Genomic DNA, 16,523 nt, shown 5'->3' on the forward strand with positions numbered 1-16,523 from the left:
AAGGGTTCTCAAATGCTTCAACCCCCTTCTAGACCACCACCCAAAGGTAGGGTAGAAAAGATGGTAAACAGGACAGAGAAATGTGGACCTGTTTAGAGCTGTTTTTGAGGGGTGATTCTAGTCTCTGTTTATCAGGATAACATCAGTTCAGTTCAGTAGTGTCAGGATACCAAACACAAATCTGCAGCAGTGGCATGATCCAGCAGAAACTGCCAGGCCTCCGCCAAATTAGAACCAGTCAGCAAGACCGACCAGGACCAGCCAGGATGCCAGGAAAACCTTCTCTGCTGTGCTTCTCTCAACAAAGCGAAGATCAACAAAGGCAGGAGACCAACTAAGCATGACAAGGCTAGCTATGCAAGCATGCTATCACTGTCTGCTGAGTCCTATTTATATCCTCTCCAAATGTCACGTGTTCTTCCACAGGTTTTACATGTCTGTATCACATGATATATCCAGAAACTTCCACTTCAGCTTTGCCATAGAATAACCCTAGGCCCAGGCATAATAGTTGATTGCATAGTTTCTTCTCTTGTTATCTACTCCTTTACCAAATTGTATTCTTTTATCTTTTTTCCTTTGGTTCATTATTTTTTTTTTAATTGACCTCTCTGTCTACCTGCTTCTCCCTGTATGAACTACCCATTTCCCTGTTTTGAGACAGTCTCATTATGTAGTCCAGGATGTGCTTGGATCCCAGATCCTCATTCCTCAGACTTCTAAATGCTGGGATGCCATCATAAAAGAAGCCAAGCCTGTACTTCTTTTAAAGGCTTAATACAATTATGTTTATCAAACATGAACGGTTGCATCCTCCTTTTAAAAAAAAATTATGTCTAATTAATTAATTAATTAATTAATGTGAGTATGTGTGTGTTTGAGTGATGTTTGCCATAGCGTTTGTGTAGAGGTCAGAGGACAACTTACAGGAGCGGGTACTATCCTATTATGTATGTTCCAGGCACTAAGTAATTAATGTAAAAATATTCATAGTCCCTAGTGAAATAGAAGCAGTAAAGTCTCCCAACCAAAACAAACCCAGAGACAGATGTATTTTTTTTTTCTGTGCTGTTTTTTTAAATTAGGTATTTTCTTATTTTACATTTCAAATGCTATCCCAAAAGTCTCCCATACCCTCCCGCCCCCACTCCCCTACTCACCCTCTCCCACTTCTTGGCCCTGGCGTTCCCCTATACTGAGGCATATAAAGTTTGCAAGACTAAGGGGCCTCTCTTTGCAGTGATGGCTGACTAAGCCATCTTCTGATACATATGCAGCTAGAGGCACGAGCTCCGGGGGGTACTGGTTAGTTCATATTGTTGTTCCACCTATAGGGTTGCAGTTCCCTTTAGCTCCTTGGGTGCTTTCTCTAGCTCCTCCATTAGGGGCCCTGTGTTCCATCCAATAGCTGACTGTGAGCATCCACTTCTGTGTTTGCCAGGCACTGGCATAGCCTCACAAGAGACAACTATATCAGGGTCCTTTCAGCAAAATCTTGCTGGCGTATGTAATGGTGTCTGCATTTGGAGGCTGACTATGGGATGGATCCCCGGGTGTGGCAGTCTCTACATGGTCCATCCTTTTATCTCCAGCTCCAAATTTTGTCTCTGTAACTCCTGTTTTGTTCCCAATTCTAAGAAGGGACAAAGTGACCACACTTTGGTCTTCGTTCTTCTTGAGTTTCATGTGTTTTGCAAATTGTATCTTGTATCTTGGGTATTCTAAGTTTCTGAGCTAAAATCCACTTATCAGTGAGTGCATATCATGTGTGTTCTTTTGTGATTGGGTTACCTCACACAGGATGATACCCTCCAGGTCCACCCATTTGCCTAGAAATTTCATAAATTCATTCTTTTTAATAGCTGAGTAATACTCTATTGTGTAAATGTACCACATTTTCTGTATCCATTCCTCTGATTAGGGGCATCTGGGTTCTTTCCAGCTTCTGGCTATTATAAATAAGGCTGCTATGAATATAGTGGAACATGTGTCCTTATTACATGTTGGAAATCTTCTGGATATATGCCCAGGAGAGGTATTGCGGGATCCTCCGGTAGTACTATGTCCAATTTTCTGGGGAACTGCCAGACTGATTTCCAGAGTGGTTGTACCAGCTTGCAATCCCACAAACAATGGAGGAGTGTTCCTCTTTCTCCACATCCTCGCCAGCATCTGCTGTCACCTGAATATTTGATCTTAGCCATTCTGACTGGTGTGAGGTGGAATCTCAGGGTTGTTTTGATTTGCATTTCCCTGATGATTAAGGATGCTGAACATTTTTTCAGGTGCTTCTCAGCCATTCGGTATACCTCAGGTGAGAATTCTTTGTTTAGCTCTGAGCCCCATTTTTAATGGGGTTATCTGATTTTCTAGGGGCCACCTTCTTGATTTCTTTATATATATTGGATATTAGTCCCGTCTCTGATTTAGGATAGGTAAAGATCCTTTCCCAATCTGTTAGTGGCCTTTTTGTCTTATTGAGTGTGTCTTTTGCCTTAGAGAAGCTTTGCAATTTTATGAGGTTCCATTTGTCGATTCTCGATCTTATAGTACAAGCCATTGCTGTTCTATTCAGGAATTTTTCCCCTGTGGCCATATCTTCCAGGCTTTTTCCACTTTCTCCTCTATAAGTTTCAGTGTCTCTGGTTTTATGTGGAGTTCCTTGATCCACTTAGATTTGACCTTAGTGCAAGGAGATAAGAATGGATCAATTCGAATTCTTCTACATGATAACCGCCAGTTGTGCCAGCACCATTTGTTGAAAATACTGTCTTTTTTTCCACTGGATGGTTTTAGCTCCCACGTCAAAGTGAGCATAGGTGTATGGGTTCATTTCTGGGTCTTCAATTCCGTTCCATTGGTCTACTTGTCTGTCGCTATACCAGTACCATGCAGTTTTTATCACAATTGCTCTGTACTACAGCTTTAGGTTAGGCATGGTGATTCTACCAAAGTTTCTTTTATCATTGAGAAGAGTTTTTGCTATCCTAGGTTTTTTTGTTATTCCAAATGAATTTGCAAATTGCCCTTTCTATCGTTGAAGAATTGAGTTGGAATTTTGATGGGGATTGCATTGAATCTGTAGATTGCTTTTGACAAGATAGCCATTTTTACTATATTGATCCTTCCAATCCATGAGCATGGGAGATCTTCCATCTTCTGAGATCTTCTTTGATTTCTTTCTTCAGAGACGTGAAGTTCTTATCATACAGATCTTTCACTTCCTTAATTAAAGTCACACCAAGGTATTTTATATTATTTGTGACTATTGTGAAGGGTGTTGTTTCCCTAATTTCTTTCTCAGCCCATTTATCCTTTGAGTAGAGAAAGGCCATTGATTTATTTGAGTTAATTTTATATCCAGCTACTGCACTGAAGCTGTTTATCAGGTTTAGGAGTTCTCTGGTGGAATTTTTGGGGTCACTTATATATACTATCATATCATCTGCAAATAGCAATATTTTGACTTCTTCCTTTCTAATTTGTATCTCCTTGATCTCCTTTTGTTGTCGAATTGCTATGGCTAGGACTTCAAGTACTATGTTGAATAGGTAGGGAGACAGTGGGCAGCCTTATCTAGTCCCTGATTTTAGTGGGATTGCTTCGAGCTTCTCACTATTTACTTTGATGTTGGCTACTGGTTTGCTGTAGATTGCTTTTATCATGTTTAGGTATGGGCCTCGAATTCCTGATCATTCCAAGACTTTTATCATGAATGGGTGTTGGATTTTGTCAAATGTGTTCTCCATATCTAATGAGATGATCATGTGGTTTTTGTCTTTAAGTTTGTTTATATAGTGGATTACATTGATGGATTTCCATATATTAAACCATCCCTGCATCCCTGGAATGAAACCTACTTGGTCAGGATGGATGATTGTTTCGATGTGTTCTTGGATTCAGTTAGCGAGAATTTTATTGAGGATTTTTGCATTGATATTCATAAGGGAAATTGGTCTGAAGTTCTCTATCTTTGTTGGGTCTTTCTGTGGTTTAGGTATCAGAGTAATTGTGGCTTCATAGAATGAATTGGGTTTCTATTTTGTGGAATAGTTTGAGAAGAACTGGAATTAGGTCTTCTTTGAAAGTCTGATAGAACCCTGCACTAAACCCATCTGGACCTGGGCTTTTTTTTTGGTTGGGAGACTATTAATGACTGCTTCTATTCCTTTAGGAGATATAGGACTGTTTAGGTCATTAATCTGATCCTGATTTAACTTTGGTGTCTGTCTAGAAATTTGTCCATTTCATCCAGGTTTTCCAGTTTTGTTGAGTATAGCCTTTTGTAGAAGGATCTGATGGTGTTTTGGATTTCTTCAGGATCTGTTGTTATGTCTCCCTTTTCATTTCTGATTTTGTTAATTAGGATATTGTCCCTGTGCCCTCTAGTGAGTCTGGCTAAGAGTTTATCTATCTTGTTGATTTTCTCAAAGAACCAGCTCCTCGTTTGGTTGATTCTTTGAATAGTTCTTCTTGTTTTCACTTGGTTGGTTTTGCACCTGAGTTTGATTATTTCCTGCCTTGTACTCCTCTTGGGTGAATTTGCTTCCTTTTGTTCTAGAGCTTTTACGTTTGTTGTCAAGCTGGTAGTGTGTGCTTTCTCTAGTTTTTTTTTTTTTTAGAGGCACTCAGAGCTATGAGTTTTCCTCTTAGATATGCTTTCATCGTGTCCCATAAGTTTGGGTATGTTGTGGCTTCATTTTCATTAAACGCTAAAAAGTCTTTAATTTCTTTCTTTATTCCTTCCTTGAGACAGATGTATTTAGCACAGAATTCTACCAGACTTTCACAGAAGAATTAACACCAATACTCTTTAAATTATTCCACTAAATAGAATCTAAAAGAACATTACCCAATTCTTTTTACGAGGGCACCTATATCCCTGATACCTTAAACACACACACACTAAAAATTACATAACAATATTGTAAGCATAGATGCAAAAAATTACAATACTTATAAAGTGAGTCCAAGAAAATATAGAAAAGTTCATTCACCATGATTAAGTTGGCCCATCCCAGAGAGGCAGAGATGGTTCAATATACATAATTGATAAAACCCACCACATAAACAGACTGAAAGGCAAAACCACATGATGATTTTATTAGATACAGAAAAAGACTTTGCCAACATACATACTGTCCGAGGAAGTGGCACTATTAGAAGGTGTGGCCCTGTTGGAGTAGGTGTGTCCCTGTGGGTTCAGGGACTTTTCATTTAAAGTCAGTTGGAAGGGCTGTGAGCATAAAGTCTATGTAACTTGAATAGTCCATTATTAGTTGCTATAACAAAGTACTAGAGTCTGGATACATTATAAGGATAAGAGCATTCTAAAAGTCCAGGATTATATAACACTTTATTTTGCCTCTGGTGAAGTCCCATGGTTCTTTATATACCTGGTAATTTTTTTAAAACTGTTTATTTCTTTGGTTTGATTTAGGACATTGTAAATTGTACTTTATTGGACAAGATCATTCCATATCTCTTAAACAATATTAAAGTTTGGGATATGAATACTTTACTTAAAAGCAGTTTTTTTTTTTTTTTTTGGTTTTTGTTTTTGTTTTTGTTTTTGTTTTTTTGGCTTTTCGAGACAGGGTTTCTCTGTGTAGCCCTGGCTGTCCTGGAACTCACTTTGTAGACCAGGCTGGCTTCGAACTCAGAAATCCGCCTGCCTCTGCCTCCCATATGCTGAGACTAAAGGCATGTGCCACCACTGCCGGGAGGCAGTTTGATTTTTTAAGCCTTAGAACTTTCTAGTGTGTGGGGGGGACAGCACAGCCTTGATTCCGGGGTGAATGTGGCCCTTCTGAGGTAACAGCCTTTTGTGGATTCTCTGAACACTATCTCTGATGCGCTGAGACCCAGGGCTGCTATGCAGGCTCCTTTTTGCCTTCATCTTTTCTTCTCCACGTGTGTTAGTATCAGCTGATCTCAGGCATCCCTCTGTCACTTTCAAGTCTTGTCTGCGAAGTTTGGTCATCCCTGGGTCTTTTGTTCACAAATTTTTGCTAGACACCTTGACTTTTGCCTATTCTTAACTCAGGGGACAAGCTACCTTCACTTGGAATCTCAAGATGTAAGCTAGGCAACCACGGAGGTTGCTTGTTTCTTGCCTCTCATGCGTCACAATGTTCTCTATTTTATGCAATTTTCCACAATTTTGGTTTGTCTGATAGCTTTCCCACAGTTGGACTGAGGCTGTAGGTTTGCAGAGAGACGTTCTGTTGATACGAAATGCTGTGGCCATCTCACTTTATGGAGGGCATGTGTAATCAGCATGCCTGACCACCACCTATGATGCTGGCCAGATTTCTTCATGGTGGGTAGGTTTTGGACCACCTTTGTATACATTGTATACCTTTGGAAGCAAGTGAGTATACCCCACCCATACTCATGAACTCCGATCCCTCCTTAATGGAGAATCTGTATAGACGGTTAAAAACTGTTAAAAATTCTTTAGGACAGATGTCACTTTTCCTCTTTTGTTTACTTATCGGTCATTTATTGGTGTGGGATCTGGACCGGCAGATGTTTATTTTCTTCTGTGACCTATGACCCAGCACCACACTTGTCCTGTCAATCAACTTGTAGCTGTCTCAGAATAGTACTCTGAGCTGTCCCTCCCACCCCCTGTCATGCTTCTTTTCTTTTTAGTTCTGGGATTAGCTTGTGTGTTGTTGGCTCCATCCTCATAACAGTCTGACTCTAGAAGGGATCTTGATTACTTTTTTTAGAGAACAGTCCTGGCTACCAAGATCTGGGCGGCCCACTAGTTCTTTAAAAGCAATTTATTGAGTTCTGGGAACACTAATAAAATTTTATAGCAATTTCTTGTGAGTATATGTATTTTAATATTCAACAGTGATCCACATTAGACTACTTAAAATGGAATTTTGAAAAGAAATATTTAAAGTAACAAGATTATACACCCAGGGATGATAAAACTGACTTAAAGCTTAATTCAACAATAGATCAGTTCCTCGATATCTGGTAATCAAATTTCCTCAGCTGTGTGTTTTGGATATAAACAGTGTTCATTTTGAGCATCAAGTGATCATATTTAAGAAAATTCTTGAATTGTGTACTTATATTAAAGGAGTACAGAATTGCATATAAAGTAAAGAATGATAAATTTGAAAGCAAAATTTGACTTCTACATACCTAAGTTATATGTGTTGTGTGCCGAAGCAGAGGGAGCCTGGTGCCCAGAGACCTTTATGGTCTGTGCTAAAGTGCTGAAGCCTTGGCTCCTAGAGTACAGCTTGGTAGCTGCAGCTCATCTCTTTTCTGAGGCTCCTGCCATCTTCAATCCTCGTTACGATTGTCCTGTGACTTTTTAATGTTGTGCCTTTTATTATACCGGGCTCTTTCGTTACTGAGCTCTTTTATTATATGGGCTCTTGTGTTGCTGAGCTCTTTTCGGAATGAATGAAGCTGCTCAAGATGCATGATTACTTGAATTGCAGTGTTAGCTTGTTCAGGCTCCTTTGGAAGGCAACTAAATATATTTAGTAAAATTTATATGTGGATATATGACTTGTTATTTTGCCCGATGATTTGGCAAATATAAACACTGAACATAGTATCTGATTTAGAAATTGTAGCTGACACTATCACAATTGTTGGACATTCTTTAAAACATCCCCCCCCTTTGGCTTTTCCCCCTTCCCTTTCTTCTTGCTCTGACCCTGTTCACTCCCCACCCAGCTAGTTTTTCATTTGTTTCTCATGTATAGTTGTGAGCCGCCATGTGGTTGCTGGGATTTGAACTCATGACCTTCAGAAGAGCAGTCAGTGCTCTTAACTGCTGAGCCATCTCTCTCTCTCTCTCTCTCTCTCTCTCTCTCTCTCTCTCTCTCTCTCTCTCTCTCTCTCTCTTTGGTTTTTCGAGACAGGGTTTTTCTGTGTAGCCCTGGCTGTCCTGGAACTCACTCTGTAGACCAGGCTGACCTTGAACTCAGAAATCCTCCTGCCTCTGCCTCCCGAGTGCTGGGATTAAAGGCAAGTGCCACCACACCCGGCTACTGCTGAGCCATCTCACCAACCCTGTTTGACATTCTTTATGGCATCATTTGACTTTCTAAAATTAAATACTCATCTAAATGTTTCAGTTTTTGAACAATGTCCTAGTTTCCTAGGATGGCAGCAACAACGTGAAAATTCATGGAAATAAAAGAGAAGTGTAACATGCCACTATCCTGGGGGCTGGTTCTGGGGATAAGTAGGGCACAAGTCCCACGATGCTCATCGATATTTCTGGCACCTACGGACAGTATTTGGCTCCGAGGCTTGAAGCTCTATCACTCAGTTTCCCCTCTTATTAGAAGGCTTTCCTCTCCTATGATTCTCTGTTCTTTCCTTTTCTAGTAAGGGATTTAATCAGAATCAGATTCGGGGCTCACTTTATCTGGTACGAGCACATGTTAACTCATTGAATCTGCAGATATTGCCATGTCCTGTCTTGAGGGATGAATTCTAGGGACACTATGAACTAACCATGGGCTCCTATCTAATAAGTACCCCCTTCTGTTTTCTCTGCTTATTGTCATTCTCTGTACAACCATCAGTTATCAAATAATCAATGAGCTAGCTGGGTTTTACACACCATGGATGACCTTACACAAGTCACTCCTTGTTACATTTTTCTCAGAACTCAGAAATAATAAGGCCAGCAAGTAACTCATACAGACACAGTTTATCTTGAGCATGCCTGTTAGTCAGGCTTCATATATTTTCCTGAAGTTTCTGCTTGTCTTCTTTTAATTGTCTTGCTCTTTTGGGGCTTGCCAAACTTTAAAGGTCAGTGAATGCATTTTTCATAACTTTAAATGAATATTTTCATTTTCAATAAGATCTTAAAGATGGAAAATATCATTAACTTTTCTAATTTTTAAACAGTTGAAAATGCTCCTTTCTTTATATTTATGTATGGATATTTTTATCTCTGAACAAAGAGTTGGCATTGAGCAAGTGTCCAGTGAGACAGTGATAAGCAACAGATGATATGATATCATGAAGATGATGATATGACATCATGAAGATGATACTTCTGCAGTATCAAAGTGTAGAATCAATTTGAGTCTTAATAATATCCCCATCATCAGAGTCCAAATGTAGATTTCCAAATATGTTTGGGAAAATCTAATTTACTATTTTGGGGTTTAAAAAAAAAAGTAGCTGTAATCAATGTGACCAGTTGACTGGAATTGAGAAAGGACGTATGTAGTTAGACCGCGGGTGTGGTGCCACTCCACAGTGTAGCCACAGACACAGAGGAACCAACACAGGAAGTGTGACCCTGTGTTCACCCAACTTTTATCAGTGGAACAAGATATCTGATAGAACAAGTTACTACAAGAAAGATTAATTTTGTATCTCTGCAGAGATTTCAGTCCATAGTCTTGGCCTCATGCAGCTGGGTTGTTATATGGTAGCAAATGTTATATTTGTACTTCGTGGCACCAGGGGAGAGAACAGGAGAGCATGGGAGAGAGATCAATCTAGGACAATACACAACCCCTGATGACACACTTTCTATAAGTATGCATTTGGGGGGGTACTCTGTATCTTAGCCATAATATTCTATGCCTGACCCCCAAAAGGTTCATACATCTCATAATTCAAGATATATTTTTATGTGTAGCCCATCTTGAAGGGTTTCCATAATCATAACAGTCACAGCATTATTCAAAATCCAACTCTGAAGTACCCTCTGAGGCTCAAGGCCGTGTAAAACCCAGGCTGAGTTACAAACTCTCAGAATAAACCGGGGCAGAATAAGTACGTCTTTCCAAATGGACAGAAAGAAGGCTGACGGGAGGGGGGGCGGGGGAGGGGAGTGGGGCCAAGGCCAAGCCAGCAGGATAGACACTGAGTCTTGTAACCCATAGTCCACATTTTGGGCCACATTACGTCATGCTGTTGGCTTCAGTGGGCTTGAACAGTTCCATCCCTACAGTCTTAATGGCTGCAGTCCATGTGGGCTTTCTACCAGGGTGGTTATGCTTAATGCTCGCAGCTTCCCTACGGTCTCCATTCTTGGTATCTCAGACTTCTTGAAGTCTCCATTGTAGCTCAGGTTTCACCTTCACAGCTTCATATACTACTTCTCAAGGACACTGTGCAAGGAATCTTGAAACTCCAATATGTTGTAGAAACTTTTAATCCCAATCTGGGATTTCTACCCTGCCTTGATCATTCAGTTCCCAGACAAAATATGCACAATGTTTATTATTTACAATAAACCTTCAACAGCACAAGAGCTGGGCAGATACTACCCTCTATGGTATTAGAATCTACTTTTCTATCAATAACCCCAAGCTATTATGTTTCATCTGGAGTGCTCTTAACTCCAATTGACCAGCCCTCTTGGTCATGTTTTCATGGCTCACCGAACCCATGGCAGCTTCTCCTTCCTCTTTCACCTTCTTCTTCTCCTTGTGGTTCTCCTGCAACCCAGAGCCCGGGAACCCTAAACCCCACCTATGTCTCTTCTGCCAAGCTATTGGCTTTTGGCATCTTTATTCACCAGTTGATGGCTTTAGCTTGTTTCAAGTTGGTATAAACTATACAGCACAACAGGCTTTACAGAACTTTCTAAGGACACCTTTCAGTAAGAAAAGGATGGACAGGATGCTGGGAGGTAGATTTCCTTGACTGTTGTTAGCTTTCCTTGCTCTTCAAAATGGAAAACATAGAGAAGGGCCCTGAGTTTCATTATTAAAGAGGGATGAAGCAAGTTCATCTGGAAATCATTCATCTTGTTTGTTGCATGACTTTTGGAGAGATGAACAGAATTAATACCTAACCACCCAAGAGAGGACATCAGCAAATCAACGATATGATCCCAACTGAGTTGGCTTGGTGGAACCAATGAATCTATTGAGGTCAATTACAGGAACTGGTTGTACTTGACAGATCAGAGAAGGAGTCTCAGTTAAGGAAATGCCTCCATGAGATCTAGCTGTAAGGCATTTTCTCAATTAGTGATCAAGGGGAGAGAGTCTAGCCCGTGGTAAGTGCTACCACCCCTGGGCTTGTTATCCTGGGTTCTATAAGAAAACAGGAAGAAGCAAGCAAGCATCACTCCTCCATGGCCAAAGGTCAAAATAAGATGTAAAAGATCCTTTTAACTCCTAGACCAGAACACTGATAGATACGCCTTCAAGAATGTATTGGGACAGTAATTTGTATTTTGCTTGAGGAAGCCATAGTTATCAGGAGAAAACGTACATGCAAGTCAGTATAGACATTCTTGTTAAGCTTACTTCATCTCAGTCATTATGTGCACAGGAGGGTGCAAGGATGCCTAGCACACCTCAGTAGTTTTACATACTTTGACCAAAGAGTGTGGACGTCGTGAGAGAGACCCAGGTAGCACTGCAGTTAGGCAGATCTGGGACTGGCTGCTCATGTGTGCTTGGCAGTGGCACCTATCACCCCAGCTCCCATTCTGATACCTATTTGCAGTTCCCTGAACACGAACATTTTAATTCCTCTGGACCTTTTCAACTGCTATCCTTTTGCCTATAGACCAATAATTCCCCCCCCTCACTTTATTCCTGCTGATCCGTTGGATAAACTGTCCTAGGACGCTACCCTGACTCCAACAGCTGGAATAGGCACACCTTTACACTTCCAACACTCTCCCAACTGAAGCAAAATTGCACTGAAGAGTTTCTCCCTCTTCTAGTCATGAACTCCAGGCAGCATTGCCTTTCCCATAGCTCCTCCCCCTGGTGCCTCTCAGTCTGTGCCATACACTTGTCCAACTACAGTTGGACATCAAATAACAATGTGGGCTTTGCCATGCTCTGGAGACTTTTGTATTTTCTTTCCAAGACTCACTACTGATTTGGAAAGCATAAAGGGAGTGTTCAACTTTATAGACTATGAGGAGGGGCAGGTGATAGAATCCAAGTTCAGTAAGGCAAACATTTAAAGAGTCTTTGAGAAACCATGAGGGCAGGCTCAAAGAACTAGAGAGAAATCTAATGCTCTGATTTAATCTTATATTGTACAATAGATCTCTAAGTGTGGCCTCAACTATTGCTGGAAAAATACAAATACAAGTATCTTTCCAATCAGCCTGCTGAGAGAGGTTTCAGTTCTCTTTCTATTGAATAAGCATTATGCTTGGATGCTATATGTGTAACTGGACATCTGCTGAGGTGACTCGCCCAAAGGCTAAGTTGATGGAATCCATTATATACATACTCTCAATGGAACTAGTTTTTCAGTAAAAGAACTTGACACCACTAGCTACACGGAGGCCATCCTAAATGCACCAGGCAATTTCAGTACCCACAAATTTGCTCCCTATTCAAAGTAAAAAGCAAACATCCAATCTCTCTACTGGGGGTAGATTTAGCCTGGAGCCAAGTATTCACTGAGGTAGACAATGTTCCAGAAAGCTGGGAGACAGAAGTGATAGTTTCATGATAAAATTTTATTGAGATGGCTTCCAGGCCAAGGGGGAATCCATTCTTGGTTTGTAAAAGTGTTGAGAAACTGACTTAGCCCTCAGAAGAATGCACATGAATTGCAGAGAAACACAGGAAGTGGTGCAAAGATAAAGGCCTTCAACAAGAGCTGCAATTTTCTTGGAGTATACAAAGAATGAGTTTAAACAAACTTTTTTTTTTTAACTTTTTTTCCTCTTTTCTTTTTTTCTTAAAGATCTTTATAAGCAGAGAAAAACTGCCAGAAAACAGTGAAAGGAGCACAAAATCAGAATAGGGTTGGGGGGACTGCAAAAGCCAATGGTGGTGCTAGCAAGAAGCAATTAGTTTTAGTTTAAGGGAACAAGGCAAGTGGACACAGCTCAGATGGGGTGCTCCACTCATTAGCTCTTTTTTTTTTTTCCTTTTCTCATGAAACGTTATATTCACAATTTTCAGCAGGAAACACCCAACTCGCCCAAGCTGTGTTTCCTGTGTTTTCTAAACGGTATAATACGTTATTACAAAAGAAACAATCCAAACAGCCCTGTGGAGGGGTGAGAAGTAAAGAATAGTTTTATACTTAACCAGACACCAGATTATGAGGTCAAGTCATACAGCATCGTGAGAGATACAAGGAAAAACTGAAAGTGAACGCTTTCTGCCTGAACTTCTCGATCCAAAAAACAACCTTTGAGAAGAGGATGAACCAGAATGTGTAAAACTAAGTAATTCCGGGAGGAAACCCTAAGATGACCTGAGATATTCAGTCCAAGAGGGTGGGTGACACCATTTCAAAGCCAGTCTAAGAAAGGGTGGTTGAGATGCCTCTGGCAAACCCTTTCAACTTCTGAAGGTCCCAGCGCCAAGCGACAAGGGCCCTGGGCAGAGCCAAGGGAGAGCTTGACACAGACGGCCGCGGTCACAGGGCTGGAGAGTTAGGCCCCGGGTCGTGTGGTCTGGCGGATTCTATCCATTTCCGCCCAGGACGGTAAGAAACCCCAGAGACCGAGCCGTGGCGGAGCAGTTGGTCCCCGGTGCAGGAATTCGCTGTCCTCCCAGCACAGTGCACGGCTGGGAACCCGATCAGCCCGCGTGTCAGCTTGGGGCGGAGCCAAGCCTGGTCACCACCGGAAGTGCGTCACTAGAGCGGGCCGGGAGCGCAGGCCGAACCCGGAAGCAGGCCTGGCGTAGGCTGGAGCTTGGGGGAGGCGCCGGGTCTCTGAGATTTAGTGACCGAACTGCCCGCGCGGAGAGGACTGGCGGCGGAGAACTGCAGCAAGAGCAGGAAACCCACGGGACCGCGGACGTGCGCGAGGCTCGAGGCCGTGCTGCACCGAGGGGCTCGACTCGTGGCGCCGAGCGGTCACTTCCGGCCTGCGGGGGGTACTTTTTAAAGGGATAGCGGGTATTTCCGAAGCCACGGGGGCATCGCCACGCCGCGGTGTCGCCGCTGGGGCCGGGGCTTCTGTGGGTTCTAATGATTCTGCCGTACGTGCTTTGCCCTAATTGTCAACTGTTTTGTCAAGTCCGCGTTGGCTCCAAGAGAGACCTTCCCTGACGTTTTCAGTGCCCGCGGAGTGGACAGCCCCGGCGGAGCATCTGACCGCCCGCTCCCCGGCTCCCGCTGCAGCTGTCATTCACGTCGATGATGCTGTTTTCCTTAGAGATCCGAGTGTACAAATGGACTGATGCTGCAAAGTCCGTGGGTGGGGTTGGGGTGGGGAGAGTACTTCTGCCTGCCAGGTCTTCAGAGATGGGTTTACACTTCGATGAGTAGCGCTGACAAGCCACGTCTTGCAAGGGCGGTTGCATTCGACCGAATAGCACAGGTTCCCTTCACCGATATGAGCTCGGGTAGCATTCATCATCTGGAGGGGGATCTTTCCTTATCTACTTCTCCTTTCTACTGTTTGAAGTGTAAATTCGTCTTAGGTTATTGAGTTTTCAGTACTTTGATTGTATCCAAATGGAAGCATTCAAGTGTGATATTGTCTGGCAGTAAATTTACTTTAAAAAAAAAAAAGCTTACCCTGTGGACTATCACATGAGTTAAATATCCAAGATAAAAGAGTGAACAGAGAGTTGCAGGAGGACTAAGAAACACGAGTAAACATGAGTAACTGTGATAACGGTTATAATTTGCTTTAAAGATCATTTACATTTTCTTTTTAAATTTCCTGTGTATGAGTTCTTTGCCTGGATGTGTGTCTATTCACGATGTGCTAGAGCAACCAGAGCTCTTAACCACTGAGCCATTTCTCCAACCCCCAAAGAGTATATATTTGCCTTTTGAGAGAGAACAGTTTTTAGTCGTTTTTGTCATTTCCATGGACGTGGGAAATTAAAATTCCAAATTTATTTCTTGGCTATTTTACTAGGAAATCTAACTTAATAAAACGGTTGTTCTGTTGAACCTATAGGTCATACATTGGGATAAGATAGTTCCAAAAGTGCAGTTACCACCTCGATGTACCTTAATGTTAGTCATTAAAATTCTCTGAGTGGTGTGGAAAAGTAAATCGTACACATCAAAGAAGGGGCTCTTGGGATCTAGGAGGGGTGGGACAAGGCTTAAACAGACACCTTTCAGTCTCAGGCTTAGTCTGGAGGACATGAAGTTCTTGTCTGTAGTTTTATAGGTTAAGATTATTTTCATTGTTGTGGGAAAGAATAGTGTTATTGTTTTTAGTTTTGTTTTTCAAAAAAGAAAAATGAGTCACCATATAGTTTGTGGGACTTACTTGGAGAGAGAGATCAAAATGTCGCTTGCACTTGACAGTCGGTATGGAGTAAAAGGCTTTGAAACCCATGGAAGTCTGGGCACATGCGCTCCTCTCATTGAGGGCAGTAGTGTCCATGTGCAGTCTTTTGCAATATCATATGTTATAAGAAATTGTTTTAAAATAGATGCTCAATAAATGCATATGTTCTAAAGTAATAAAGCATAATAAAAAAAAGCAAACACGAATCTATGACTGATATTAAGATCTAGAATGTAGAATGTGGATGTGTGAGTGCAGGTGCCTGTGGAGGCAGAGGACGTGGGATCCTCTAGAGCTGGAGTTAAAACTGGTTGTGCGCCATTAACTGTGGGACTCAGCCCTGCATCTACTTCTACAATATAGTTTATCATTACATCATATGTGCAGTGTTTTAAGGTTTTCAACTAGCTTCACTAATTTGTGATTTTGTTTCTAGCATTCCAAGCCATGGCCTGTTTTGTCAGCTCTTTTCACCAATATATAATACTTCACTACAAATAGACTGTATTTCTGTGTCTGGTTCCTTGATAATGGCCATTTGAATTATCCCCCAACATTTTCTTATACAATATTAAACAGGCATACCTTTCAGTTATACCACAGCCATTATGAAGAGTACTTTCATATTTTGACAGATAAGTATCCCATTCAAATTGACTAATAGATGACGCTATAATTAACAATTGAAAACCTTAGAATAGTGCCTCGCAAGTGATACATACTTGGTAAATAGCGGTCATTATTTTAACATACAGTATTTAAATCAGCTTCAGCTTTTAATGCTACTCACCCTTGTCTCAAGTAGTGCTGGTAAATTATAGGCTTGACTATAGCATTATGTTCAATATCTGATACAGCTTTTATAGGCTTCTTTTGTGTTTTTAATTTTTAGTTACGTGTGTGTGTGTGTGTGTGTGTGTGTGTGTGTGTGTGTATCTGTGTTGGGGAATGTGACTGTCAGTACAGGCACCGTGGAGGCCAGAAGAGGAGAGCAGATCCCCCGGAGCTCTGTCTCAGTCCTTTGGATACTGTGAATACTACTGCCATGAACAATGTGTACAATATACTTGTTTTAGTACCTGTTTCAACTGTTGGGGGGGGGCGGGAAGGGGTGCAATTGCTTAGCTTAATGAAAAGTTTATATTTGATTTCTTGAATCACCAAACTATTTCCCATATTCTCGAAATCAATATCAAAACTTTTATTTGTATTCTCTCTGACACTTGTTATTGTCCATTAAGAAAAGAAAACATATTATTTACTAGATTCTGCATAGGAGGGAGACCATCCTGCCTTTCATGTATTTGATTGAGCA

General features: G+C 41.4%; 1 long non-coding RNA gene across 1 annotated transcript; it reads left to right on the forward strand.

Annotated features, from left to right (window-relative positions):
• The first annotated feature begins 12,661 nt into the window (after positions 1–12,661).
• C030034I22Rik (RIKEN cDNA C030034I22 gene) lies at positions 12,662–15,408 on the forward strand. The gene has a single exon (NR_026848.1). It is a non-coding gene; the product is annotated as an RIKEN cDNA C030034I22 gene (long non-coding RNA).
• The last annotated feature ends 1,115 nt before the right edge of the window (positions 15,409–16,523 follow it).

This window comes from Mus musculus, chromosome 17 (assembly GCF_000001635.26).
Source record: "Mus musculus strain C57BL/6J chromosome 17, GRCm38.p6 C57BL/6J".
Taxonomy (NCBI): domain Eukaryota; kingdom Metazoa; phylum Chordata; class Mammalia; order Rodentia; family Muridae; genus Mus; species Mus musculus.